The following is a 25,808-nucleotide window of genomic DNA, read 5'->3' on the forward strand; positions in this document are numbered from 1 at the left end:
AGCTTCAAAACATAAAAGCAAGTAGTAAATAATAAAGAGGAACAAAGAAACATATCACAAGCAATAAACAAAGAGTGCTTTCAGTATTTCAGAGTATCTGAACATTTTCCTTTAAAGAGCTATGAGTGATTTTTCTCTTTCTCAGCTTTACTGTTGTTTGATTATTACCGATGGCATCATAGACAGCAAGAGATCTAATAAGCTGCATTCACACTAATGCACAGATCTCTTTTGAAATATAATATGTGGTTTGTTCTCTCTGTTTAATCCCTTAAGTCATAACTGACTGTTTATATTAATTTTGCATCATAAAAGCATTTTGAGATGCAAGTAGGCTACATTTAACACAAACTCGCACACACAGCCGCATTCGCGAGCACTCTTCACAAAGCGCGCGTGAGCATTTGAAATTGAAAGCAGCCTTCTGTTAGTGAGCCACTGCATTCCAAATGACATAATCCATCAATGTGCGGTCTCGGATGGATAGATAGATAGATAGATAGATAGATAGATAGATAGATAGATAGACAGATAGATAGACAGATAGATAGAAAATGGGCATAAAAACAGTAAAAAGTGTTAATGTGGAAAACAGACATTGCCTTTGATTGATTATCCTTGTACTTTCAGATACTTTTTAAACGTTTGATAAAATACGACATAAGACTCTAAATGGTAATACATTTACGTTATTGATTACTCAGTTTTATTATGTAACATTAAGACAAGAAGAAAAACAAATGTTTTAATTGATGATACATTTACAGTCAAATCTTTCAAGGTTTTAAAAATACAATAAAAAATGCATGTGTTTTAATTATGCAAATAATAACGATAAGGCAGACATGTCAGTTACATTAAACATACTGAATCATTCCTCTCTGGCCCTATAGATGGAGCTCCTTATGCATTTGTGCCTGGTTTCACAGACAAGGCTTAAGCCTAGGCTATAGAGTCTTACAGCTCTCATATCAATAACTTGAGCAACACTACATTTAAAAGAAGAAAACCAAATGCCTGTGTATTCAAAACATAATGTGTTCATGTTTGTAAAACCCTGTCCTACCATGATATTTCTTACACTTATGGTCTATAGTTATTGTTATAGTAACTTCTAGTGTTTGTAATTGCGATGACAACAAGAATGACATAGATGACAACGATCAACCAGACGAGGAGGCCAACACCAACATTGACATGGTTAAGAATGCGAGCCATTCTGGAGTTCCTGCTTGCTATTGGTTGGTGTCCAAACATGTTAGCATCTCGAGTCTGTGAAAGTAAATTACAATAATATTACAAATCTTTGTAAAGAACTTTTCTTAAATGACATGTTTAAAATAAAATCAAAGAACAGACTTGGTCAGAATATAAATAAACAATAATAATACACAAAAAGCAACTCTAACAGTGTACAACTAGAAAGAAAATGAGGAATCAAAATTAATATTATGTATTTGATTTATAGTGTGTAACAAAATCACAAAACTTATATATATACACTTTTTTTGGACCATGAGGGTGAGTAAATCATGACTACATTTTCATTTTTGGGTGAACTATAACTTTTTTTTTATTACTATGGAAATATGAATTTATTATTTTTTTAATGAAATTATAATCTAAATTAAAGCTGTGAGCAGCGATGAATGGGCCCTCGCACCCGTGCCACTGCCACCCGGTGGCTTTAGGAAAACAGAGCGGGGTGGCCAATATGCTTTTAAGTATAAATATAGGAGGACTACGTCAGTCATTTGCATTTGCCACACTTCCTACGGCCAGCAGGTGGCGATATGACTATAACTTAATTTTGGTGTGTAGATGTCTTCAGACCAGGGCACTTATCAAACATGTGAAGAAGTTTGGCAGATTCGACATTGTATGCTTGAGTTACAACAACTTCCTGTTTCATGATGATAATAGCATGCTTTAGCACTCAGCTAAGTGTTGCTAGTATGTTTTAGAATGTTTGTAGCATGTTTATAAAAATACATAAAAAGGCCTTCAGATAAATACTTCTGGATTTTTAACTGCAAATGATGACTTCACACTAATTTGATATTGACCTATGACATCCTATGGCATGAAATTCATCTAAATTAATTGATCTCATGGATGTGGCTATTGTGTTTCACAGTCATAATTGCACCAGCTGCTGCAGTAAATGTGGCGTATTCAAGGGACTTTTACATAGTCCTTTTATATTTACCTGCTTTAAATGCATATTGCCCATCATGCACAGTTTTACTAAAGCCACCGGGGCTTTGGCTGCTTGCAGCTATATTCTATATTTTTTGTATGTTGCTTTAAGGAAAAAAGATAATAAATATAATTTAATAAATATAAATACACTGAACAATTTCAGATGAGAAAGAAAATAAGAGATTTAAATGGAATCTCTTTAAGGCAACACACAGAAAAATACGCCAGCCCAACAGGAAGTTGGTTATTATGGGGTTGTTTGAAAAACGGATGCTCTGGAATTTGATATATTCCTCTTAGTGGATTCATCAGATCACCACCAAACTCAGTCAGCATGAAGCCATAACATTGAGGCCTGGTTTCACAGACAGGTCTTAGATTTAGCCCGGATTAGGCCTTAGTTTAATTAGGACATCCACAGATAGCAAAGACCTCCGTTTAAAATCTCATGATCTGAAGGACAGTGGTTTTTACAGTGGTAAATGCCCCCTTGGCCGCTTCCAGTAGCAACCTCAATTATTTTGTCATGTGTTTTTTTTTTTTTTTTTTTTACTCATGAGAGAGAAAGGACCTATTGTAAATTGAGAGCAATTCACAAAGTTGCTTTTGTTCCATAACCACTCACACCCTTTCTTTAAAAACAAAAGTTACAGGAAGTAAATCACCTGAGCATGTTTCATAAGGAGAGGTTTTCTGAGTAATTTTGAGTGAGCACACATCTTCAGATCTATGTAACCCAAACGTGAAAGACTTTTTAAATGTTGAAATGTGGTTGAAATAATATCTGTTGTTGTTCCAACGTTAAAACATAATGCAATAAATAGATGTAAAATGGTTAACAAAATACTAAAAAATACAACAATGAAATTTTAAACAGAGGTTCAAACATTGTCACAATATATGTTGATCCGAATGGCAAACTCAAAATGAGATTTGAATTTAACCTTGATCCATGACATTAAATGGTCATTAAAAATGCAGGTTGTAAACAATAAAGACTTTCTGAAGATTTGAGAAATTATTAACATATTTAAACACTCAAATATGAACATTGGCAAATATTCTAGTACAACTATGGCCTCATTACTTTGACTGTCTCTATTGACTGTTTCAGTTCCACTTTGATTCCTTTATAGGCCTAGTCTTGTTTAGCCCATAATATAAAGTGATTTTAACAAAGAAGCTCTAAAACACTTTCAAAACAGTATTTATGCCCTATATATATATATATATATTATTTTTTTTTTTTTAAAGGTTAAATTCTTTATTATTTAGTTTGAAGAATAGGCCTATCATTTGTAAATATGCTAAGCAAGGTAAGACAGGTGTATGAACCAAAACTTACTGTGATGGAGTAAACAAGAGCAGCCGATCCCAGAGGTAAGCAGCAGCACAGCATGGTAAAGATGGAATAGCACAGGTAATCTGGCTGTGGATTGGCCAGTGGAGTGAAGGACACATTAACTGGAGGCTGTACAGTGACCACAGTCTGCCCTGGATATGGCACTTGGATGCACTGACCAGGTGCTGCCGGAGCTCTATACTGCTGGGCAGGTTGACCTGAAGTGCTGGGATAGATCTCAGAAGGAGGGAATTTATGACTGGAGTACTCTGGAGGATCCTCCTGCAGTGGAAGTAAAGGCTGCCCTGCTTCTGTTGGAGAATTTTTGGGATCCATGTTTCTTGCGTTTTTTTCCCCTTGCACTCCTGAAGGGATAAGAAAGATTTGTATGTCTGTCTCCGGTGTGTAGCAGCTGAAGACTGATCACTGGTGTATCAGGTTCTTCTATTGGTGACTGGTATTTGAGCTGCATTGTGCAATAAGGGGAGGGGTGACAAGAATTTTGGCACAGATTTACTGTTTACTGTTTCAAGTGTGACTAAGTTGCTGTCTTATTCAGTTTTGTATTATATTAGGTTTTGAACATAAGTTTAACAGTTTTTAAAAGTGTAAACAAGTGCAAATTGGCCTGTAGGTATGTGAGAAAAGAATTCATGTAATTTGTAGACATTGAATGTATTTGTCATTGAAATATAGTTATTACATATATTCTGTGCCAAAGCAATGACAAATTATCCCACATAAACTGCTGTTGTGCTCCTTTTGTGTAGATTCATACTGTCTTAAGTTAAGTTCTGTTTTAAGTTTCTTTTAGTCAGACAGGAGTGTTTTGTTTACCTGCTTTACTAGTTTCGGCTACTTCCTGTAGCCTTCGTCAGAAGCATCATGTGATGTTGCTGTGACGTGTCTTGTAGGCTGCTTATGTTGTTTTGCCAGACAGTAGGGAGAGCTTGTGCCCCCTACTGTCTGACGCCTTCTCCAGGACTGCATCCCAGGTGTGGGATAAGGTGTAGGCTCCCTCATCCCGGTTCATAGTCCTTGGTGCGCGATTCCTAATCTCAATGGCCTCCCTGTTCCAGCGGTGATACTTGTTACTTTCAGCACGGATGACCCTGACATTATCCCAGTCCATGATGTGATTTTCCCTCTTGCAGTGGTCGGATATGGCTGATTTGAGGTTTTCCTGTTCTGCTTGTTCTTTTATTGCTCTTGTTTGTCTGTTGGATGTTTCTTTTTCGCATTCTGTCTGATGTTCCTTTTTCCGTGTTCCAAATGTTCTGCCTGTTTCACCTATGTATGTTTTGTTGCATGATAGACATGGTATTTCATATATGACGTCACATTTGTGTTCTTGTTTTATATTCTGTCCTTGGGTTTTACTAGTAACTGTCTGAGTTTAGTATGTGGTTTTGCTGGTGTGTTTATGTTATGTCTTTTCGTGGCCCTTTGTATGCGTTCTGTGACCCCCCGGATGTATGGTAATGTAACTATTGCGAGTGTGTTTGTGCTGTTGTGCTCACTGTGTGAAGAATTTTGAGAGTGACCTACAGGGCTTGACATTAACTTTTTTTGCTCACCAGCCACTGTGGCTAGTGGTTTTCCAAAGTTACTTGCCACTCAGCACTTTCACTGGCCACAATTTTGCTGTATTAAAGTTTTATATGATTAAAGTTGACTTTGGCATGCTTAAATTACTTGATTTTGAGTCATTTTACTTGTTTTAAAAGATTTAAAACCCTTTCAAACTTTCAAATGCAGATTGACCACCCAAATCAAGACTACATTGTATATCAGCTGGTATGTAGCCTACATCTGGGCAAGGGGTGGGCAATATGAGCATTGGCTAATATGATAAATTATAAGTTATTTTTGTTAGGCTATATAAAAGAACAAAGAAGCAAATTACAAAAACAATAGTAAATAAAAAAAAAAAAAAACTTTTTTCAGATACAGTAGGTTTATTTAACATGTATACATTTATTTAACATTTTTTGTTGTTTGATTAACATTAATGACAGGTATTTAATTGGGCTGCTGAATGCATGGATGTAATATACTGACACATATCCAGTTATTACCCACCTGTTTACGTCCACTTAAGCCATATCCGACTGTATTCACGTGAGATACTCCACACGACGGACATTTTGACATCTGTGTGTGCGTGTATTTGACTATTCAGGCGCAAGGAGAACTGATCGCGCACGCGAGAAAGCGCTTCTGTTGTGTGTCATTCAGCGCGATTCCGCCTATCCCGACTTCACTAACAGCAAGTTAATCGATAAAGAATTGTAACGTTAATTGAATTGTAATTTTGTGATACGACGATCTTCAACGATCATTGGCTGTAAGCTGAAATTAAATTCAACCTGCCAAAGTGACTAGTGGGACTGGCTGCCTTATCCGCCACAGCTGAAATCTACCCACATTTGGTGGGTTGGCGGGTGTTAATGTCAAGCCCTGGTGACCTATATTCAGAAATGAATACATACAAAAAATGAATACAATAAAAAAAAAAACAAGAAAAGAAGAGGAAGAGTATTTTCCTGATTCCTCCTGTCAGCATTCCATATCTGTACCCACAATGTTGTGTTTAGAAGAAAGCTGAAAATTAAATTACTGATTTAAAAATAAAAATGTTTGTTAGGGTATTTGACAAACACTTTCATTTTTGCTGTAGATGTTGTTTGATCACTGGGAGCACCAACTTTGTGGTGTTTTTGGTCGTTGTGCTTCTCTGACCAAATTCACTTCTCATAAATTCTCATGTACTGTAGGTGTTAACTGTCAGACGCATCACTTCCTGCACAAATTTCGTAAAAACTTGGGTTGCACAACTTGGCTTAAGGGTTATAGCCTAAACCTTTTGTTAAAATGTAATAACATTCCTTCATTCATTCAGTTAAATTGTATGTGGGTTCTTCAAAGATCCTCAATCTTGAAAACAACACGTATGTCACGATCACTGTCTGTTCCTGTCAGTTCCTGGACTCCACTTCCCATAATCCTCCCTTCCAATCACATGCACCAATCACCAATTGCCACACACACCTGCAGATCATTACCTGGACTATTTAAGACACACACACACACACACACCCTTTGCGAAGTCTTGATTTGCCGTGGTGATCATTACTAAGCGTTTTCTTGTGGACTGTTTCCTGGTTTCCGTTTGGATTGTTTATTCTTTGTGATTCTCTGCTGCCTGCCCTGAACCTTGCCTGTGTACTGGACTGTGTTTGTTTGCCGCCTGCCCTGATCTCTGCCTGTGACCCGATACTGTTTGTCTGCCGCCTGCCTCGACCATTGCCTGTCCTTGTTTATGTTCCTGCCTTTGCCCCTGTCTACCTGTGTAAATACTGTTCTTAATAAAGCTTGCAAATGGATCCCCGCTCTGCCGACCCATCATTACAACGTATATGTATAGGCAGTACAATCTGAGAGGATTTAGATTAACAGTGTAGCAGGCCAATCAGGGGAAGCAAGAGAGAGAACAAAGTGGAGTTTGCCCCCTCTTACTATGGTGGACGAGAGAGCTCAACGCACTGCAACTGAAGACAACATGCAAAAACATTAAGAAAACATTTTCATCAGTTTGACAACACATGTGCTACAACCCAACCAAATACAGAAACTCGCTGCAAACAATGCACATATGATCAGGATGTTAAAATAAACAAAAAACTCACCTTTCAGGTCATGACAACAGTAGACATTGAGCAATAAGTATTCCCAGCAAGGTTCGTCACTTGTTGGAGTCCCTTTGAAACATTGTGATCTGTGCTATTGCAGCGAGTTTCTGTATTTGGTTGTGTTGTAAGTTTTTACAGTACAGGTGTTGTCAAACTGATAAAGATGTTTTCTTAATTTGCTGGTGTAAGTATAAAGAAAATATATGTACAATTGTACAATTTAAATGTTTTTGAAAGAAGTCTCTAATGCTCATCAATTGGCTGCATTTATTTAATCAGAAATACAGTTAAAACTATAATTTGCGAAATATTATTACAAAGTAAAAGAACTGTTTTCTGTTTGAATATATTTTAAAATGTAATTTATTCTTGTGATGCAAAGCTGAATTTTCAGCATCATTCATCCAGTCTTCAGTGTCACATGGTCCTTCAGAAATCATTCTGATATGCTGATTTGCTGCTCAGGTAACATTTCTTATTATTATTATCAAAGTTAAAAACAGCCGTGCTGCTTAACATTTTTGCATGAGAGACTTTTGTTAAAAAACATTAAAACATTGTAATGTTTCCAAACTTTTGACAGGTATTGTATGTTAATTAATAATTAAAGCAAGGTTATCTTGCCAACAAACCTACACTGAACTCTTGGTTGATTAACCCAAACCTTGCTTACTCGAGGTATTCTGGTTCCAAAAACCTTTTTTGGGAGTAAGTTCAGCCAGCCCAGAGGTTATTCATGTTAACACACAAGACTTTCTCAACAGACCGACGAATCAATAAAAAAGCCATTCTACTTCCTCCTTTTATTTGACGGCGATTTACATAACCTACTTAGTGCACATCGCCACCTATTTGGTGTTTGTGCAATCACTTTTGTCATCTTTTCATTTAATAAGTAATCTTTATTCATTGAGAATAAGAATTATTGTTGCTATGGCTACTTACCCTGAAAGTTACATCCATTTTTGGAACCGAAAGTTGAGGTTATCTGCATATATAAGTAAAGGTTATGCATATTTGGCGTGCTGTCCTGCGAGAGGGCTCCGAGCTCTGAATTTTGGCCCAAACCCAGAGTACTCCCCCTGGTTGTGATAAGAATAGTTAGGACTAGAAGAAGTGAGGAGATGGGGTGGTGGAGGGATGCTGATAAAGGCAAGTCTACTGTATATACAGTATACCTCTTGTCGTTAATTGAGTTGATTAACTGAACGTGCTCCACTCATGTTAATTAGGTTAATTATCTGAACATGGTCCTCCTGAACTTTGTTAATAAAACTTTTATTTTTGTCAATAAAACTCACTGCATTTGTATCCAGTTTTCTTTTGTTTTTGAGTTCATCCTGCATTACACATGTAAAGGTAAAAATTAAACACATACATGTGTTTATTTAGCAAAAGTCTAAATAAAAAAGCAAAGCATTATAGAAGTAAAGAAAAAATTATGGAAAATGGATTGTCAAAGGGTTAGTCTTACAGTTTGCTATAAAATGAGATGGCAGACTCATTTGCACTAAGAATATATTCCTGTTATTAATTAAGCAATTTTTTTCATGATAAATTTAGCTAGCCATTCAAAGCTTTGTTTTAAACAATAATAATCATAAACATATCAATAATCAGCATATAGTATTAAGTATTATGATACTTTGACCAAATAACATCTGAAAAGCAGAGACCAAATCTGTGTGTAATCTGCATCCAAACATGACAGCTCTAACAGCTGTTATTTCTCTTTGAGCACAAGCTCTGAGATAATAAGCAATGCAAAGATGGTGATGCCAACAGCAACGGCGAGATGATTCAGGGTGCGTGCCATTTTGGAGTTCTTCTCTGCTAATACTCGCTGTCCTGAGTGGTTGGCATTTCGAGTCTGTGAAAACAATTAAAAAACATAATGTTAACCACTTCTTTTCTCATTCTGAATTTCTTTGAGAAAATGGCACATGGGGGAACCTCCACTTTGTGGATAGGTTTTCTTATAGTTTTCATGTTAAAGGTGTAGGAAACCACTCCACTTTTGCATACGGCCTTCAAAGGATGCAGCCTCTGAATTGGGACACAGCTGAGTGTGCCATTAGGGACAGGGCTTTTCTCTCCTGATCTAGCCATATGCAAAGCACGCTGGGAACTAAAAATCCTCCACCTAGTTTCAGTTAATGCAACAAAAATCATTCATGTAATCCCGACACAAATGCATGGATTAAGTAAACTTCGATTTTAATTAAAGCTGCAAGCAGCGACGAAAGGGCCCTCACAACCGGGGCCACCGCCACCCGGTGGCCTTAGGAAAACAGTGAATAGTGGGCGACATGCAAGTAAGCGAGTAAATACAGGAGAAATATGGCAAGTTATTTTGACGTGCCACACTTCCTGCTGCCAACAGGTGGTGCTTTGACTATTACTGAATATTGCCATGTCTTTAGGCCAGGACTATTATCATACATGTGAAGTTTGGAGCAGATCAGACATTGTTTGCCTGAGTTACAACAACTTCCTGTTTCGTTGCATTAATCGCATACATTAGCACTTAGCCAAGTGTTGCATGATTTAATGTTTTTCTAGCATGTTTGGTACTTAATGGCATATTTAATGTGTTTCTGGGAGTGAATTACAGCTCAAAGAATGCCATTTCCTATAATCAGCAGATGGCTAACCCTAACTGAATATTGGCATGTAGATGTCTTCAGGCCAGGACTCTTATCACACATGTGAAGTTTAGGGCAATTCGGACATTGTATGTCTGAGTTACAACAACTTCCTGTTTCATGGTGAAACATCAGATTTTCTCAGGCCGCCACGGACACGCCCTCCAACGAAAACTCAAGATCTTTGCAATTTAACATCGCTAAGGCCTTAAGATTAGACTGACCATATATGATGTTGATCTGGTTAACTCTCTATGAGGAGTTAATCACAGTGTAAAACATGTCTTGCCTATAGGTGGCGCTATGACTGTAACTGAATATTGTCATGTAGATGTCTTCAGGCCAGGACTCTAATAAAACATATGAAGTTTGGGGCAGATCTGACATTGTATGCCCGAGTTACAACAACTTCCTGTTTCATGGCGAAATATCGAATTTGTCAGGCCGTCACGGACGCACCCTTCAGCGAAAACTCAAGATCTTCACAATTTAACGTCGCAAAGGCCTTTAGATTAGACTGACCAAATATGATGTTGATCTGATTAAGTCTCTAGGAGGAGTTTGTTGAAGTACAACGTCTGGAAATTTTGCAGAGAAAATATAAATATCTCACTTCCTGTCGGGTTTTCAGATTTTTTGTAGGTATTGTGCTGTTACAAGCGTCTAGCGAATTTCATACCTGAAACGTAGCACAAAGGGGCGCTTAATTTTGTAGGTGGCGCTATCGAGCCATTTTGCCACACCTAATTCTGAAATCCATATCTGACATAAATTTTCACCACTTCTGATGCATGTGCAAAGTTTCATGAGTTTTCGAGGATTTTTAGGCCCCCAAAAATGTGATTCGTTTCGGAGAAGAATAATTGACTAAGCAATTACAATAGGCTCCTCACACCATCGGTGCTCGGGCCCTAAATATATTTAAGTGGATTGAACAAAATAAAATTAAGGCAGGACAAAATGTATAGCAATTTAGCTCATTTTAATTAAGTAATTTGAATAAGCAGCAAAAAAAAAAAGAAAAAAAGTCAGTATATGTGTATATGTGTGATGGCAATATTTCCTTATCTAACTCTGTTCTTTTGGTTTTGTAGAGTAAATGAAAATTTTGGACAGAAGATTCTTCATTTTATTTTTTACCTTTTTTTGTTTTTGTTTTGTTTTTATTTTTTATTTTTGTTTTATTGTTTCTTACCTTTTGTCCAGTGAAATTATTTATACTGGATTACAACAGTAAAAATAACTAATATAATAATAGTTTTTTCTTAAAAAATTGTTGCTGTTGAGGGGGTATCCAGTGCCACACCTCTTTCTCTAGAACTGAAAGTCATTTACAGGAAGACAAAAAATATACATATACATACTTTATCAGTAAACATCCTCAGACGGTACATTGATATCAATTATTTACACAGAAGTATCAATAATATGTATTGTTAATATCTGAATATCTGATAGTTTGTGTATATATATTTTGTACATATGCAAACATATTTTTAGTTTTTACTAATTTATTTGTCTAAAAAAAGATATTTGGTTTCCATCAAACAGATGTCAGAATAATCCATCCATACCATAATCCTCCAAACCACAGCCACAATTATAAACTTGATGATTCCCAAACTACTTTCTCTTTATAGATTTGATATTTTACATTACTAAACATTAAAATGTAAACCATTGTAAAGACATGCCTAAATAATTAGACTTCTCTATCACATGAAGATTTTTTATGCAATTTTATGTTTAATTGTGCTTATATAAAGATTAAAGAAATTAAAGAAATAGTTAATAAATTAAAGAAAAGTACAAGGACTAATACTTACAGAGGAGGAGAAAACCAGTGCACCGATGCCCAGAAATGAGCAGCAGCAGCACATCATGGTAAAGATGGAATAGCACAGGTAATCTGGCTCTGGATTGGCCAGTGGAGTGAAGGTCAGATTAACTGCAGGCTGCATGGAGACCACAGTCTGCCCTGGATATGGTCCTTGGGCACAGGGGCCCTGGGGGACTGGCTGGCTTGGAAAGGAGGGAGAGTATCCAGCATGCTTGTTCTGGTAAGCTGGTGGTGGTGGCATAGCACCTGGGGGCTGATTGCTGGGATCCATTTTTCTGATTATTGGCTTTTGATTTTGGTTGTAATTTCCTTTGCCTTGTGCTCTGCAGAGACGTATGTATTGCTGTATTCTGGTTCAGACTCTCATATACCTTGGCGATGAACGGCAGCAGCAAATGGGAGGTGAGTTGTAGGTTGTAGGGGAGTGACAAGAACTTTCTCACTGTTTCCATCATACTGTGTGACTGCAGGAGCCACCTTGTGGTTTCACAATAACCCTGATGAGAGACATGAAATATCAGGAGGATCAGTTGGGTTATTTCATCACAACTGAGCATACTTTTTGTACCTTGTGAAAGTGAATCTTCTTTTTTAAATCAGTTTCCTCATCTAGATTCAAAACAAGAATATAAGCTAAACCTTCCACTGTTTTAGAAGAAAAAGCAATGTTGATTAATTGAGAAACACCTTTTTAAATGAATAAAATGCTTTAAATAAAAAGTTAATTTACTGAACTAAACATTTTTTCCTTTTATTCAAAATATGTTTTACATATTTATAATAATTTAAACTTTAAGTTGCTTGAAAAATCAAAGCCATGTGTCAATTTTTGGTGTTTGAGCTTTCAAATGATAACTAATTTATGATGATTTCTAATTATAAGGAAAAAAGGCAATAAATAAAGTGTCCAATTACTGGAACAATTTTGGGCTATGACCAAAACTATATTTGAAATGTTTAATTTGTATGTTCTCACAACACAGTGCATGCCATCAGTCTATCAGTGTTGTCATGATGCCATTTTTCTGCATGCATGTGTTTTAATTACATGAATACATTAGCCAGACCAATACTGACTCATTCCCTATTGATGCTCATTGTGAATTCAAAATAAAAAGTATACCAAATAAATAAATAGGTAAAGTAATATTAAATGTTCAATTATCTTCTTGGTTATTTTTAAGGACACCTTCTGGTATAAAATATCTCTGACAATTATGGAGATCTCTGTTATGCATTGTGGATGGATATAACAAAAAGATGAAGCCTACACTAAGACTAGCATGGTGCTATTCTGCAGCTTGTCTATGCTGTTCATTGGTTCATTGAAAGTTTTGAGGTTACAATAGTCTCTATATGGCTCATGCAAAAACACATATCTGAAACATCAGACCTCTAACCACAATTTGCAAGAAATCTGTGTCAGCAAGAGATGTAAAATGTTACCATGTTACCATGCATTGGTTCAAACAATATGACTCAATAACAAAATGTCCACCTGAAGAATAATTTCAGATTTTTCTTCTTGATTAAAACAAAAAACGAAACTAATTTTTTTAAAAAAAAAACTAAATTTTTTTTTTATTAATATTCCCAATTAAACTGTCTTTTGCTTAATGTCTTTATGTTTTTCATACTTTTTTTTTTTTTCAGGAAAGTGAGAAATAAACAATTGCTACTACAATTTAAAATATTTAATTGGATTAACAACACTGTTTGGTACACTAAATTTTTCCATTGGCTCAACATATCATTTCTTACTGAGCCCATGTTAACCGGCTGTTGCCACAATTGACAGAAATTCAGTTAGGCCAGTTGAAAAATTTAGATGTGACCAGTCACTAGAAAATTTAGATTTGAAGCAGTCTGAAATTTTTTATGCGAGTAGAAGTCAAGTCATCTTCATTTATATAGCACTTTTTACAATACATATTGTTTCAAAGCAGCTTCACAGTGATAATAGGAAAATTAATGGACAGAGATTATTTTGGCTTTACAGCAGCTCTAGGAAAAAGTTATTATCGTGTTAAAGTAGGTTTTTGATTGAATCACTTCCGTTGTAAAAATCGTTAATTATTAACTTAAGGGCCACTTAAATGACACCTTTTTAACTGAAAACATTTAACTTTTAATGCGTTCTAGCCGTTCATTTACGTGTTTAGTCTATAGGTACGTGGTTGTACAGAAATGTTTTTGCTAGAAATGTGGCTTTCAAATGAAAGATTTGTATCAAAGAGCACACCCAGAAGCTACATAAACAGATAGTTTATTGTTCCTCAGGAAGTAATACAAGCAGTGAATATACAGATAAAGGAACTTTGAATCTATTATTTTGAGATGCAGAAAAACAACCTTTTGAACTATTTTATCTCACTCTTCATCAGTGGTTAAATTAAGTCTGTGGCCGGAAAATTCAACCTACAGCTCTGGATGACCTACTTATGCTGTATTTGCATTGTTTTAGGGCAAGGTTTGTGGGTTAGTCCTGCCTCACAACAGCTACAGTACATATGGTGGCAGCACAAAGGCATTTCCTTCCTGAAGACATAGGCGTAATTTGCGGGTGGGACATGTTTCCACCACTTTTTGCCAGGGTTAATATTGTCCCCACTACTTTTTGAAAGATCTCACAGCATGGATGTATCTAATACAAAAGAAACATCTCTAGTTGATTAGCAATTTGTTTGTTTGTGTTAAATAATAGGCGATCTGGCATTGGAATGTGTTGTTTTTAAATCAAGCTGAGCGTTTATTGCTGCTGTTATCAATGGAGCAACAGTGTTCTCTTGGCTCTTGTGCACTTCACACAGACAAGTGCTTCAATCTATCATTTAAAAGATTAGGTCACTTTCAAATGAAAATCACCCCAAGCTTTACTCACCCTCAAGCCATCCTAGGTGTATATGACTTTCTTCGCTCTGATCAACACAGTCGGAGATATACAGTGGGTACGGAAAGTATTCAGACCCCCTTAAATTTTTCACTCTTTGTTATATTGCAGCCATTTGCTAAAATCATTTAAGTTCATTTTTTTTCCTCATTAATGTACACACAGCACCCCATATTGGCAGAAAAACACAGAATTGTTGACATTTTTGCAGATTTATTAAAAAAGAAAAACTGAAATATCACATGGTCCTAAGTATTCAGACCCTTTGCTCAGTATTTAGTAGAAGCACCCTTTTGATCTAATACAGCCATGAGTCTTTTTGGGAAAGATGCAACAAGTTTTTCACACCTGGATTTGGGGATCCTCTGCCATTCCTCCTTGCAGATCCTCTCCAGTTCTGTCAGGTTGAATGGTAAACGTTGGTGGACAGCCATTTTTAGGTCTCTCCGGAGATGCTCAATTGGGTTTAAGTCAGGGCTCTGGCTGGGCCATTCAAGAACAGTCACCGAGTTGTTGTGAAGCCACTCCTTCGTTATTTTAGCTGTGTGCTTAGGGTCATAGTCTTGTTGGAAGGTAAACCTTCAGCCCAGTCTGAGGTCCTGAGCACTCTGGAGAAGGTTTTCGTCCAGGATATCCCTGTACTTTGCCGCATTCATCTTTCCCTCGATTGCAACCAGTCGTCCTGTCCCTGCAGCTGAAAAACACCCCCACAGCATGATGCTGCCACCACCATGCTTCACTGTTGGGACTGTATTGGACAGGTGAGGAGCAGTGCCTGGTTTTCTCCACACATACCACTTAGAATTAAGGCCAAAAAGTTCTATCTTGGTCTCATCAGACCAGAGAATCTTATTTCTCACCATCTTTAGCAAACTCCATGCGGGCTTTCATGTGTTTTGCACAGAGGAGAGGAAGGGTTCTGGTCGTGCCAAACGTCTTCCATTTAAGGATTATGGAGGCCACTGTGCTCTTAGGAACCTTAAGTGCAGCAGAAATTTTTTTGTAACCTTGGCCAGATCTGTGCCTTGCCACAATTCTGTCTCTGAGCTCTTCAGGCAGTTCCTTTGACCTCATGATTCTCATTTGCTCTGACATGCACTGTGAGCTGTAAGGTCTTATATAGACAGGTGTGTGGCTTTCCTAATCAAGTCCAGTCAGTATAATCAAACACAGCTGGACTCAAATGAAGGTGTAGAACCATCTCAAGGATGATCAGAAGAAATGGACAGCACCTGAGTTAAATATATGAGTGTCACAGCAAAGGGTCTGAATACTTAGGACCATGTGATATTTCAGTTTTAATTTTTTAATAAATCTGCAAAAATGTCAACAATTCTGTGTTTTTCTGTCAATATGGGGTGCTGTGTGTACATTAATGAGGAAAAAAAATGAACTTAAATGATTTTAGCAAATGGCTGCAATATAACAAAGAGTGAGAAATTTAAGGGGGTCTGAAAACTTTCCGTACCCACTGTATTAATAAATATCCTGATGCATCCAAGCTTTATAATGGCAGTGAACAGGATCAACAAGTATGAGCTGAAGAAAGTGCCTCCATCCACATCCATCCATCATAAACATACTCCACACGACTCCAGGGGGTTAATAAAGGCCTTCTGAAGCGAAGTGATGAGTTTGTGTAAAAAAATATCCATATTTAACTAGTTATTATGTAAAATATCTAGCTTCCGCCAGACGGCTTTCCGTATTCCGCCTTCCACTGAGACTCTCTATTCTTTCCAGTGAAATCACAAAACAAAATGCACACAAACCTGTCCCTGATATACAATCACTGATGAGCATCTGTGGTTTCAATGAGAAAAAAAAGAAGAAAAAAAAGAAACATTTATGAGGGCGTATTAGAACCCAGAACCTCTGGCACACTTAACAAAAATTTTACCACCACCAGTCCATTAGGACAAACGAATGCTTAACTGAAGTTCAAACACAAAATAAATGCTGTACTTGGATCCTCAGCCTCCTGTGGCCGTGGAACTTGGCCCACCAAGGTCACCACCATGTCCAGTGATAATGCTCACCACTCCTGTGCTTTCAGTACTTTTCCATCCTGTGGTTTCCACACCAGAGCCTGTTTACAAGATGGCTGCCATGCTAGAGCCTGCTCATAACATGGTCGCCATACCAGAGCCTCCGGCCATAATGGACGCTATGCAAGAGTCTCCAGCCATCATGGGTGTTACGGCAGAGCCTTCAGCTGTCAGGCCGCTCCAACCCTTGAGTTCGCTCCAGAGCCCGCATCAACCCAAGAGTCCTCTCCAGAGTCCACTTCAGTCCATGAGTCCACCCCAGAGTTTGTTCCTGTCCAGAGCCCAGCCTTGTGACCTATGAACTTCCTGTCTGCCCTGATGTGTGTTGGTCCCATTATGCCCATGGAGGACAGCCTCGAGCTACCTGCCTGTTTTGACACGGCCCCTGTGGCCAATGCTAACTTCTCTGTGCTCTGTTTCAGTTTCACCTAATCTGCCGTGGTGGTCTCCAGCATGTCTAGATCTGCCCTGGGGGTCTTCAGCTCCGCTGTGGTCATCATCAACTCCACCTGCTCAACCTTGTTGGTCCTCAACAACGCCTTGGTGTACTTCAGCCCCGTCTGCTCCACCATAGGGGTCTTCAGTCCCATTTGATCTGCTGATCATTATCCCACTACTCCTGCCTATATAAAACCTGGTTCACTCACTCTTTGCAATGTCTTGATTGTCTGTTATACTGCAATTCAGATCCTTTTAATTCCTGTTTCTTCCGTGTCTTGGTTGTTGGTTTGTTTCCCTGTTCTCTGGATTATCTGTTTCACCTGTGATCTGGACTGCACACTTGTGTTTGACTTTTGCCTGTTTGACTTTGATTGTGGAAAACCCCTCAATAAATGCTGCACTTGGATCCTCAGCCTTTGCATCTCCGAGCAGTACATAACAGGCGCATAAGGTCCATAGAAGTAAAGAGAACAGAGAACTGCACTGAAAATTGATATGGATTAATGTAAATGGGTTAGTCTTACAATTTGCTATAAATCAAGATGGCAGACTCATATGCACTAAGAATATATTTCTATTATTAATTACTGAAAATGTAAATCAAAAACAAGAAAAAGTACTGTTTTTCATGAAAAATTTAATTGGCCAATCAAAGCTTTTGTTGTTTTCAACATACCATAACAAGCTTTGTTTTAAGTACAATGATACATTGAGCAAATAACATTTATAATGCAGAGAACTCTTTGTAATCTGCACCCAACCATCACAGCTCTATTAGCTTTTACTGTATTTATTCTTAATAATCATAAACTTTAAGACAATCAACAATAAACCAAAGAAAACGCCAACTGCAGCCCAGGCAGGTTTCCGGGTGCGTGCCGTTTTGGAGTTCTTCTCTGCTAAAACTTGCTGTCCTGAGTCGTTGGCATTTTGAGTCTGTGAAAACAATTATGAAACATAATGTTAACCACTTCTGCTCTCATTCTGAATTTCTTTGAGCCAATGGCTGTGGGTTTTGGACAGCCCTGTCCAACATTTTTTTTTCTTCCATGATTTAGGAGATTTCACTTAAGGAAGGAGATTAAACAAAGGTAAGTGGTACAATATAGCCTATTCAATTATTAAGCCATTTGGTTACATTTGCAACAATAATGGTAACTTCATAAAGTTTATTTAACTTTATGAATTATCACGTGTTACTTATTATCACTTTCCTGAATGTAATCAGTTTTTTTGTATAATGTTCGCTAACATATTTATGCTTTATTATGCACTAAGATAAGCTAGTTTACCCACAGTTTGCCCTGGATGTAGCCCTTGGGTGCACTGGCCAGATGCTGCCGGAGCTCCATACTGCTGGGCAGGTTGACCTGAAGTGCTGGGATAGATCTCAGATGGAGGAAATCCAACACTGGTGTACTCTGGAGGATCCTGCTGCAGTGGAAGTAAAGGCTGCCCTATTTTTGGATTCTGAGATGATGTTTTGAGATCCATGTTTCTCTCTGATTGCATTTTCCCCCCTGCACCCCTGAAAGAATAAAAAAGATCTGTACGTCTGTCTTCAATGTGTAGTCAGGTGAAGACTGATCTGTTGATGCAGGTTCCTCTTTTGGTGACTAGTAGTAGTTGGGTTGTGTTGTACTGTATAGGGAGGAGCGACAAGAATTTTGACACAGATTTACTGTTTACTGTAACTTCTCCAGCTTGACTGCAGTTGCCACCTGGTGGAATCAACATGTAACTTTATGAGTTTATGAGGGGGGTAATTCACAATGGTGGTGGGGACAATGACTGTCGGGACAATGACTTTCAGGTTTCTTCTGTTCTGTATATGCTGCCACTGAGCCTGAGAAAGAACTAAATTGCATATCACAGCTATGCAGATGACACCCAGATCTACCTAGCTCTGTCACCTAACGACTATAGCCCCATTGACTCCCTGTGCCAATGCATTGATGAAATTAAAAATTGGATGTGCCAAAACTTCCTTCAGTTAAACAAAGACAAAACTGAAGTCATTGCGTTTGGAAACAAAGATGAAGAATGCATACCTTCACTCTAGGGGTCAAACAACTAAAAATCAAGTCAGGAATCTTGGTGTGATTTTGGAGTCAGACCTGAGTTTCAATAATCATGTAAAAGCAATAACTAAATCACTAAATTTTGTTCAGTTATGAGATCTCAATGACAGTTGGGTTGGTTCCGTTATGAGATTTCAATGACGGTTGAATTTGAACCAAATCAAACTGTCGGTTTCGTTACAATATTTAATTTATGGTTTGTTTTGTTCCTTTTGCGATATTTAAAAGATGGTCTGTTTTGTTCCATTACGGTATTTAAATGATGGTTGGTTTCATTGTCAGTCAGTCAAATTTTCAATTGTATAGTTACGAGATCTCAATATAGTATATTTTGTTCTTTTACGAGATTTCAATGATGGTCGGTTTTGTTCCTACGAGTTTTCAATGACGGTCAGTTTTTTTTCTGTTTCAGATTTTAAAGACAGTTTTGTTTCATTACGAGTTTTATAAGATTAGTTTTTTATAAGGAGAATAGAGATTTTCACTTTGTGAGATCTCAATGACAGTTTTGTTCCTTGACAAGATTTCAATGACGGTCAGTTTTCAATGACGGTCGTTTTTTTCTGTTACAAGATTTCAAAAACAGTTTTGTTACGAGATCACAATGACAGTCAGTTATGTTCCCTTATGTGAGATCTCAATGATGGTCGGTTTTGTTCCATTAAGAGATCTCAATGATGGTCAGTTTTATTCCGTTATGAGATTTCAATGACAGTCAAGTTTGAAATTATTCAAACTGATTTCAAAGACATTTGGTTTTGTTCTTTTACAAGGTCTCAGTGACTGTCAGTTTTGTTTCATTACAAGATTACAATGACGGTTGGTTTTGTTCCTTTGCGAGATCTCAATGACGGTCAGTTTTGTTCCTTTACAAGTTTTCAATGACGGTCATTTTTCAATGATGGTTAGTTTTCTTCTGTTATGAGATTTCAAAGATGGTCAGTTTTGTTTCGTTATAACATTTCATTAATGGTTGGTTGTGTTTTATTGGGAAATTTCAATGATGGTGGGTTTTGTTCCTTTACTAGACCTCAATGACTGTCAATTTTGTTCCGTTATGAAATTTCAATAATGGCTGAAGTTGAAACAGTTCAAACTGTCGGTTTTGTTTGTAAATAATATTTTTAAGTACATTAAAATAGAAAAACATTATTTTAAATTGTAATAATACTTCACAATATTACTGTTTTTCTGTATTTTTGATCAAATGAATGCAGTCTTGATGAGCATGAGACTTCTTTCAAACACATTAAAAATAGTAATAATAATAAAAAACAAACAAAAAAAAAAAAATAGAGTGTATCCATGTAAGTTGTAAGAACTATATAAAGTACTATATCATTTGTAATGTGAAACTAACTATCTGCATGGTATGTAGGGATCATTTTTGCCCCAGGGTTACACCATTTATTCAGTACAGTTTATGGCGACTGTGCTGGGGTGTTGGGCGGTACATGATGTGCTGTATGGACTATTTTACACCAGGGTTACACCCCTTATATTCTGGGGGTTATGTTAACCCTTTGTACAGTACAGTTTATGGTGACTGTAATGCGGTGTTGGGCGGTATGTGCTGTATGGACTATTTTACACTAGAGTTACATCCTTTATACAGTACAGCTGGTTGCGACTGTACTGGGGCGTTAGAACCCACTCAGGCCACAGGCTGATCAGACCTGCTGGCCTCTCTAACCATAGACATAATAAATACATAGACGCCCTATTGGCCGCTGGATCGCACGTCAACGGCGCCGCCATATTGGGCGGGGCAACATGCCGTAACTCTCATAAGTGGACTGAAGAAAAGATGCTTGTCTATTTTGAGGTTTTACAAATTGTCGCACAATCCAAACCACATATCGGGGAATTACCTTTCACATGTAAGTCTGAACAGTTGTTTCTGGTTGTATTTGGTCATTATAACATTATTTTGATAGCTAGTTGGCCACCAAAGTCAGACTATTAATAGCTAGCGATAATGCTAGTTAGCTATGAAAACTGAGAATTTAAAAGAAAATAAGTTTACATGATTCTTATGAAGGCCGAGATTATATTATAGTTTATATTATGAACTAATCTAAATCGCAAGCGAGTCTTCCGTGCAATGAAGCCAGAAGACTTTGACAGGACAGACTGTCAGAAGTACAGATAGACCTAAACCGACTTAGCTCCGAAGAGCAGGTGATTTGATTGATCTAATCGTGGCTCATTTATATTTTTACCCCAGTTTAACCAGTGGAACCAGAACAACACAAACCTCAAGGAAGGCTGAAGAAAGCCTGTCAGACTGTTCTGTGCTTTTCCAAGAGCCCTCAAAAGTTTACGCTGTATGTCCTACGCCTACCCTATTCAACTTACGGAAAAAATGTAACTGGCGCTGCGTTCGTTCCGTAAGTAGAATAGGGAAGGCGTAGGACAAACAGCGTAAACTTTTTGGAGAATACAGAAATGCGGTTTTGGCGAAAGCACTTAGAAGGCGAACATTTGTTTATATAAAGCATATACATTTACATTTTTTTCGGAAATGACCTATCGTTTCGCTAGATAAGACCCTTATTCCTCGTCTAGTATCGTTTAAAGCCCTTTGAAGCTGCACTGAAACTGTAATTTTGACCTTCAACCGTTTGGAGGCCATTGAAGTCCACTATAAGGAGAATAATCCTGGAATGTTTTCGTCAAAAACCTTCATTTCTTTTCGACTGAAGAAAGAAAGACATAAACATCTTGGATGACATGGGGGTGAGTAAACTTTATCAGGAAAAGTTTATTTAAAAGTGGACTAATCCTTTAAGGATTGTCTTATAATAATTAGTACAAGCTGTGCTTTTAATGTTGTCCACTAGAGCGAGCCACAGGATAAGAGATCTTTTAAGCCCAATCCTTTTATATCTTGTTGCAATCCATTTGAATCGAAAATAAATTCATTTAGTACATTAACTATGGTGTACTGACATCAAATCTGTGAAATGCTTAGGCCTGTAGATAATTAAATGATTAATAAGGTTTTGAGATGCAAATTTTCTTCATATTTATTTGAAATTGTCCTGTGACATCCTGTGATGTGATTCAAGAGGAAAAGCTAAAGGCACGAGGGAAAAAGCTAAAATGGCATTGTTGAAGAAAGAAAAGCATTTCCACAATTAAAATCGATGTGCACATTTCATGTACAATAAATTATATTACATTAGGAACATCTCCACAATTATTAACCTTGAAAAATAAACCAAGTCTATGCTTGAGAAGCGTGAGTTTTCACAATTCCTTATGACAATGAATAATTATCAAGTTCAAACTAGCGAGATTCTGAATAATTGGAGACAAAACCTTTTTCGTACTCCATGCAGATCATAAACCGTTGGAATTGGTTGAGAAATGTAAACTTTATTGCGCTTTTTGTCCAGAAAAGCCACAGCTCCCCATTTACTTGCATTTGTTTAATGAGGAGTCTTGCCCTGCACAATCTGGCGGACTTGTTGACGCATCGCAGCAACAGTCCAAAGCAGCCAATAGGGCGTCTATGTATTTATTATGTCTATGTCTCTAACACCTCTTCCCACGGCTACCCAGTCTCCCAGGAGGTCTCCTATCCAGATATAGACGGGGCTCAACAATTCTTAGTTACAGTGGCTGTGCAGGTGAAAGCTTAAGGTTGACTGCTGCAGGGCTTCTCAAGCATCTTTCCAAGCATAAACCCTCTTATGTAGAAATATAAATCTCAACAATGGTGACATGCTTCATTCCGCAGTGCATTCTATAACAGACTATGTAGTTAAACTTTACTGTATTACATCTACATGATGAAAAAACCCACTCTGTCTGATTAGACCACTAAATGATGACAACCTCTTCCTTATCAAGTTGTCAACATCCCCTGACCACATTTCCCCTTGCTATGTTTGCCACAGATAACAGTTTCAGCAGCAAGAGAAAAACTAACACTAAAGGTATGTTTACATGACAACAATGTACGAAAAACAGAAACGTTTTTTCTTTGTACAGATGACGTTATCAAAAATCCCCATTCACATGGATCCACGCAAATGACTAAAAACGCTGTATTACGCATGCCAGACAAGTAGTCGGCAATGTGTGTGTGGGGGGGAGGGGGGTTTCCAAACAATCCTCTATTGTGTGGTGTCATTAAAATTATTTAACTGCTCCTGATCGAGACAGAGCATCCTCAATCTCATTTAAACATTTTTGCTACTGCAAACGTGTTTTACAAACACACTCTCACACCAGCCAGCAAAGACAAACATATTACAAGAGTTAAGAGCCCAACTAATGGAAACACCAATCACCATTATGGTGACCACAGATGAAACAAACATGAGCTTTAAACTTCTTTTAATTTTCAGTAAGAACTTCTGTAGATAAATGACAGAAATAAAGTCAATCTAGTTAGTAATATGTTAATGTTAATGCTGTTTTTGGAGTTGTTTAACCCTCCTCTGCTGAGATCTGGAGAGATTAAATGCCTTCTTTTATCTTCAGTTGATTTCATCTAAGGCTGTGGCTCATCTAAGTCAGTTGTAGCTCTTGTGTTTCTGTTTGTCTCTTTTTTCTGTTCTCTTCTTTCCTTCAGTGATCTTGCTTGTTAACAGGCTTGTTAATGCTAAGATGATTCTACAAATAATATATAAAGATTTTGTGGCTCAGATAAGGTCCAGTTCTGGTTTATTTCTTTGCTCTTGACTGACATGTGGCATATGCCTTTGTGTATCTAAACCCCAGTATTTCTTGTGTTCCTTGTCTAGTCTTGTTCTTACATGGATGTTATGTTTGGTGCACTCATTCTTTTCCTGGATCACATGTTTGATTAGCTTATGTTTATTTTTGTAAATAAAACTCACTGCTTTTGGATCCAGCTCTCCTTTGTTTTTGAGTTCACCCTGTATTACACATGTAAATGTAAAAATTATGCACATGCATGCATGTAAAAAAAAAAAAAAAAAAAACCCAGCACAGCTGCACCCAAGATATTTAAGATAAGCAAAAGTAAAAAAAAAAAAAAAAACATAAGTAAAAAAAACAATATTGAAAATGGTTTGTCAATAGGTTGGCCTTATAGTTTGCTAGAAAATAAAATGACAGACAGATAAATTTAGCTGGCCAGTCAAAGTCATAAAAAATAATCATAAAAATAACAATAATCAGCATAAAGCAATAATCATGTTTTATGTATAATGACACTGAACTGTAATGAAGTTGTAAGAACTAAATAAATCTCTTATTTGATACATTGATCAAATAACATTTAAAAAGCAGAGAACCAAATCTGCATCCAAACATGACAGCTCTAACAGCTGTTATCTCTAATTCTTCACAAACTGTAAGATAATAAACAATACAATGAGGACAAGCCCAATAACAACACCGACATTATTCAGGGTGCGTGCCATTTTGGAGTTCTTCTCTGCTAATGCTTGCTGTCCTGAGTAGTTGGCATTTCGAGTCTGTGAAAACAATTGTGAAACATAATGTTATTCACTTCTCATCCTGAATTTCTTTGAGCCAATGGCACATGGGGGAATTCTCAAATGAGTAGGCAAACTCCACTTTGTGGATGCATTTACTTATAGTTCAACATATAATGTTTAATTTCCATTTGATAAAAGGTTTCCATGTGAAATGGAACACTATTTACTTTAAAAAGCAACCAAATTATATTTTTTTATGTTTATTTATTAAAGGTAGGGTAGGCAATTTTGGAGAGGCTAGCAATAGCAAACTATATAGGCAATGACTCTGCAGGCTGCGTTTGAGCATGAAGGTACCTCACGAAACTGATTTCGGACAGGCTTCTGAGGCAGCGCAACAGTTTAATGATCTACAGCAAAATACAAGTAAGCTTTGGTGAGAACTAAACAAATATTCAATTACTACTGTAGTAATTTCTCGCTAGAAATGACATCAGAAGTGGAAAACATTGGTCAAAAACATACATTTACACACAAACTGAGCAGAAACCACAACTTTCAGATGTCATCTTTCTTTAGCTCAAATGTCACTGAATGGATACATCTATGATGCCTTCAAAAATCGATCAGATGAAGTGAAGCTAACTTTGGATTTGGACGTGCCTTGATGCTTTCCTACTATGGAATGCATCCTCAGAAGGCAGCATTTTTATTTTTTCCAGATGCAGCCAGAGTCTGCAAAGTCTCATGAGATGAGAGATGGCATTAAATTACCTCATGTCTCAAAGCACATAACATTAAAATAATAATGAATGTAAACAACTTACAGAGCTCTTACTTGTACCAACTGACTGCTGCAGATTCATTTTGGCATTGATAGTGTTGACATAGAAACGCATAAATCTGAGTCTGAGGAGTCAGTTAGAGGCTATTTACACTAAGTGAAAATAGCAATATAGCCTATTCTATTTACACTAAGTGACAATAGCAGCATTTTCTCAGGGATATGCTATTTACACTAGGTGAAAATAGCAATAGATTCTATTTACACCATGTAAAAATATCAGTTCTTTTAAAAGCAGACCTTGCTTGCAGACCTTGCTACTTCTGTGTCACTGAAGACGTTGAAAAATAGCGTTTGCCAACAAGGGACACTATTTGCTCTTAGTGTAAATAGACACTCCATTTTTGGCATGCAAATTTAATC

At 37.2% G+C, this 25,808-nt stretch overlaps 1 protein-coding gene and 2 long non-coding RNA genes across 7 annotated transcripts in view; all 3 read right to left on the bottom strand.

Moving 5' to 3' along the window:
• Positions 1–679: 679 nt before the first annotated feature.
• Positions 680–3,998, bottom strand: LOC127497020 (uncharacterized). The gene is made up of 2 exons (XR_007925420.1): positions 3,548–3,998; positions 680–1,272 (listed from the first exon to the last, which is right to left on the bottom strand). It is a non-coding gene; the product is annotated as an uncharacterized LOC127497020 (long non-coding RNA).
• A 4,495-nt stretch (positions 3,999–8,493) lies between these two features.
• LOC127497021 (uncharacterized) overlaps positions 8,494–25,808 on the bottom strand; it is a 43,515-nt gene continuing 26,200 nt past the window's right edge. The window contains exon 2 of the long non-coding RNA XR_007925421.1: positions 8,494–9,106. This is a non-coding gene — a long non-coding RNA (uncharacterized LOC127497021). The remainder of the gene's footprint in view (positions 9,107–25,808) is intronic.
• Positions 17,718–25,808, bottom strand: part of LOC127497019 (trafficking regulator of GLUT4 1-like) — a 31,239-nt gene continuing 23,148 nt past the window's right edge. For 2 of the 5 annotated variants that reach the window (XR_007925419.1, XR_007925417.1), the window contains exons 2-4: positions 24,563–24,637; positions 18,397–18,628; positions 17,718–18,036 (exon numbers count right to left, since the gene is read on the bottom strand). The gene's annotated coding sequence lies outside the window, so the exon portion shown is untranslated. Of the gene's footprint in view, positions 18,037–18,392; positions 24,638–25,808 lie in introns of all 5 variants that reach the window. The other 3 variants (XR_007925418.1, XR_007925415.1, XR_007925416.1) reach the window with 3 other exon arrangements.

The sequence above is a fragment of the Ctenopharyngodon idella genome, chromosome 16 (assembly GCF_019924925.1).
Source record: "Ctenopharyngodon idella isolate HZGC_01 chromosome 16, HZGC01, whole genome shotgun sequence".
Lineage (NCBI taxonomy): Eukaryota > Metazoa > Chordata > Actinopteri > Cypriniformes > Xenocyprididae > Ctenopharyngodon > Ctenopharyngodon idella.